This window comes from Chenopodium quinoa, unplaced genomic scaffold (genome assembly GCF_001683475.1).
Source record: "Chenopodium quinoa cultivar QQ74 unplaced genomic scaffold, ASM168347v1, whole genome shotgun sequence".
In the NCBI taxonomy this organism is placed as follows: domain Eukaryota; kingdom Viridiplantae; phylum Streptophyta; class Magnoliopsida; order Caryophyllales; family Amaranthaceae; genus Chenopodium; species Chenopodium quinoa.
Genome location: NW_018743252.1, coordinates 6,500,108 through 6,504,787, shown reverse-complemented (window position 1 = coordinate 6,504,787; position 4,680 = coordinate 6,500,108). Strand labels below are relative to the sequence as shown.

The 4,680-nt window shown below is 34.3% G+C and overlaps 1 long non-coding RNA gene across 3 annotated transcripts; it reads right to left on the bottom strand.

The window, feature by feature from the left end:
- Positions 1 to 262: 262 nt before the first annotated feature.
- LOC110735114 lies at positions 263 to 4,233 on the bottom strand. 3 transcript variants are annotated; one of them, XR_002514005.1, is made up of 6 exons: positions 3,748 to 4,233; positions 3,043 to 3,148; positions 1,537 to 1,656; positions 830 to 946; positions 691 to 759; positions 263 to 506 (listed from the first exon to the last, which is right to left on the bottom strand). It is a non-coding gene; the product is annotated as an uncharacterized LOC110735114 (long non-coding RNA). The 3 variants fall into 3 exon arrangements; XR_002514004.1 differs by lacking the exon at positions 691 to 759 and having other exon boundaries at positions 3,748 to 4,206; XR_002514006.1 differs by lacking the exon at positions 691 to 759 and having other exon boundaries at positions 1,537 to 1,596; positions 3,748 to 4,206.
- Between the last annotated feature and the right edge of the window lie 447 nt (positions 4,234 to 4,680).

The window sequence follows — 4,680 nt, the reverse complement described above, 5'->3', positions numbered from 1 at the left end:
GCCGACAACAAGCGTCGCGAATCTCGACGCTTTGTTTTGTCCAGATTTTTATACGATGTGTCGCAATTTGCAACAATTGGCGCACTTTCTTAACTTTGGCGACGCTTTTTCATGTCTATATTTTCTAATTTGGGGACGCTTTTTGTTGTCAATATTCTGTAAATAAATATCTAGATACCAAAATAAGATACAAATTTTATTCACTGACAATTATTTCTAGCAACTAATATTACCAAAAAAAAAAGATACACGTACAACAAAATTATGCCAAATATTTTTTATTTCATATAAATGTACAATATCTCATAGTAATGAGTTTTCTATTACAATAAATATAATTCCAACTTATACTTCATTCGTGACTAGTTGTAGTGGAACAAATTCCAAATCACCGATTCAAATCTTTAAATAGCTAAAATATATCTTTCTTCCATCCTTGAAATATTGCAGTGTTAGTTGTCCGCCCTCTTCTACCATTTCTCAATATATATATAATCTTTTTGATCCTGCAAACACATTTCAGCATATGCATCAATCAATACATCAACAAGCGAATCTAAATACAATAGTAGATCAAAATTACTGACTATATAGAGAATATAATATCTGAAAAATATTTTCCACCTAGTAATTTAAGCAAATCAAAATCACAACCAACTTTCATAACTAATTATGGAGTAAAGAACATACCAAAAGTATCAAGGCATCCATACACTCAGAAGAGAAGAGATCATTTGCCAAATTCTTAAGTTTTGATTTCTACAATGAATATTAATAATAGATGAATATGCAGAGCCATGATAAAAAGAGAAAGAGGATGGTGATGTACCTTTTTTCTTCTTGGCTATTCTCGTTACACGTTTAGTCGAAAGCCACAATTATGGTTTCTTAAGCTTCTTGCAAGGGGGAGTAAAACAAAGTTCAGATTGTGACAAAATGCTCAGACCTGCAATCAAAAAGGAAAAAATAGCCATTAACCTTTTAGACTTTCTTTGGAGAATATATACCTTACCGCAGTATACCACAATTATGGTAACTCTTGATTCATACCATCACTAGAAGAATCATCATCACTATTCTTTTTTTTTTTATTTTTTTTTTATGATGTCAATTATTAGAGTAGAGAAAGCCTCGAATCTAACCTTAGTCTGACAATCTAGTTGTTTTGTTCTCTAATCAAGTGGAAATCATCCATAAGTTTTTTTATTTACCAATTCCTCTGCCATAGTAATCACATACAAGGGAAAAATGAACGCACAAGAAAATAGTAGCAGGAAGAAACACAGGGGAATAAAGAGTGCAATAATATTTTCAAACACCCTCAATATACCCTAAATCACCCAGGAAATCCCTAGAGAAAATTACAGAACAACTCTATTAAAATCCCACCCAAACAGCAAGAATAAACCAATTCGAACCAAAACAGACCAGTCCAAACAAAACAGCCCAGTTTAATAGCAAATAAACTCCAAAAATTCTGAAATTTTAAAGTCAGAAAGTAGACAAAAAAACACCCAAGTTCAAAAAAAGAATCACCTAAAAAGCTTCTCTAACGAAGGAGAACGAGCCAAACGAAGTCAGCACTCACAGCAGGTCCTACGAAAATCAATACGAAAATAAAGGTAATAAAGCTCAAATGTTTCCTGCCATCGTCAACTACACAAAAAAATCAGATCATTAACCTTGGCACCGTACATCAAAAGCAGCGAATAGAGGTTGTAGTCTGAACCTTTTACTAAACTAGCTATCTCAAATAGAAACACAGCTATATTTATCGACAACAACATACTTCTACATGTAAGAAAGTACATAAAATTGTTAAATCAACAAGAGGCAAATAACAAACTAACAGAAAATTACAGGAGAATATTAGCAGATAATTAAATCAGGTATAGATTGCCACTCTCTTTCTCATCGTACATAGGAAATGATGCAGCCTTCCTAGCAACATTACTGCTTTTCTTGAATTCTTGTATTGCCAAGCCTTTAATTTGATTCATGCTAATTCTGAACACTTCTATTTCAAATGCAGGATTTTAAAAAACCTTATTACTTCAAAAGGCAAGATTCCAAAAAATGAATTAATCAAACTACCCCTATTGCAGGATTTACAGCCCTCATTTCAAGGCCATTCATTTTTCAAAAGAGATAGTATTCCATACAATCATCAGGATTCTATAGTTTTATTAATTAAGTATTTTTTTTAAGTGAGCAGAGAGCTAGAGAGTACAAATAAGACAAAAAAAATTACTTAATCGTAATTTTATGCTACAATTCAGTTGAAGAAAAATATGTTACAATTTAGTTGAAGAGAGTAGATTTTAATCAAAGTTCATCTTTTGCTAACTCGTAATTTCAGAGTATAATTTCTATAATAAAATGATTTCTCTCTTATATTTATAAAATATTCAAACATGGACAAAAGTTTACCAAAAAAAAAGGTTAAAGATGTATACAAAAACCTAGCACATAAAATGGCTCTTTTACCTATAAATAACTATGAAAAAGTTCTTAAATAAATAAACATATCTCCAGACAAGCTCATAAATTTCGTTCCCAGTAGTTTCTGAAGCAATTGCCGACCTCCTTGGAAAAAAAAAAGTAAGCTTAGATTTATTAAACTTGAGTCCTAGAGTTTTATAGGTAAGTTATTAATACATAAATAGTGTTTCTTTTATTGATTTTAGTCAAAGTATATAACAAGATGAAACTAAAAAAGGTCCTACAGGCAAGTGAGGTTAGGCCATAGGTGAGCTTAGCTTTGTCAAAGTAGAATCCTAGTAGTTTTATAAATTCACAAAAAGGATTTCTTTTATTGATTCAATTCTAAGTAACACAAGATATGACACAATCACAACCACAAACACGACACACACAAGATAGGACATAAACACAGCCATGAAGATAGCTGGGGCAGCAGCTCAGTCAACAAAGGAAGGCAGTAGTAAGTTTGCAACAACACCTCAATGTGTGCAGCAGCAACATCAAACAAGAACAAAAACATAACAACAATTAATAACAATAGCAACAACACATATGTACCTGCAACACCCAACGTGGCTGCTATGTCAGTAAGACAAGAGCATCAGGGAGATCAAGTGGAGAAAAAACTTCTTCAACACCTCTTAATCACAGTCCCTAGTACACCCTTAAAAAAAAGAATGGAAGAAAGCAAACCAAAAGAACTTTAACACTGTATTTAATGCATAGATCTAGAGGAGGAATTAATTATTAAATTGAAAAATCATATACAAAATTACAAGTAACATTTGCTAGGTAAAAGCAACAACCAAAGATGAATTGAATTTGATTAAAACTAACTAAAAAATAAACAAAAATCTATCAAACAACCAATTAAATACAGTAAAAAGGAACTGTCATTCCGGTTTGGTGCTTTTTGCTTCATTTCTTACTGCTTCTCAAAATCCCAACTTTTCTTTAGGAATTTGCTTCAAAATTTCCAATTCAATCGGTTGAATATAAAATTCTTTTAAATTCGCACATGAAATCTGACTATACTATTTCTTATAACCAAATATTCACCCAGATTCAAATGTAAACGCAAAATGAAGCATAACATTGTATATATAAATATAATAAAACCCTATAATCTCTGTACTGCTATTAAAAAATCAAACAACATCAGATCATAATTTTGTGATAATATTGAAAAAAAGTTGCTAAAACCAATTTAATAGATTTCAATCAAAAGCGAAATTCGAATTCGTTCTAAAATGAAAGATGTACCTTAGAATTAACGGCGGCATAGAGAGTGACAAAATCGATTACAGTTCAAAGTGAGTAGAGAAATTTCATCAAGCATAAATTGGGGAATTGAAGGGAGAGTTAAGATCTGGATTTAGAATTCATGAATGAATCTCATGAAGGAGGGAGGAATAGTTAGGGTTAAGAACTGAGTAGTCTTTTTTTTTTTTTTTTGGTTTATTTTCCCCTTAAAATTGAAACGTGGGCTGGGTTGTGAGGTACTAACAATTCACGTGCGTCACATGTGGTTGTCTTCTCGACGCTTTTCAGCGACGAAAATTGCTTTTGTCACCTAAAAGCGTCCAAAAAACGCGGATACTAAATCTATTTGCTGACACCCCTTACCTAGCGTCGAGGCACCAGCGTCGAAAAAACACTCATTTTGTAGTAGTGTTGAGCTCCTGCATCTCGCAGGCGGCAATTTATCCAAGAATGTTGACCCATGAATTGGGGGTCAACTGCCATACACCCAAGTCATATCCCCTTAGTATGACTTTTATGCAGTGATGAAGGGGGAACCGGAGGCCGGCTGTGAATGTCGCCTCGTAGCAGCCGAATTAATTGTCGGCATTATCCAAGTCTTCGGTCCAAACGACGCTTGCCTCTACAGGCGGTACAACTATTTCCCAGTCCTCCCATACCGGCTTCTTCTTCAAGAAAGCAGGTAGTGTTGCGTTTAGAGTAACCACGTCCCTGGCGGACATGGTCATGTCAGTAGGGTCACCAGCAGCCGGCCACTTATAGGCTTCCTCATCAATAGGGGCAGCTGTTCCAGGAGACTCCTCATCGGACCCCTCGTCATCTGATCCTTCGCTGGATTCCTCGGCATTAGAACCAAAATTGCCCAATATTCTATCACCCGGTGTGCTAGGTTCACCCGGGGAGTCCTGCGGGGCAATCTCATTTGGAACCCCC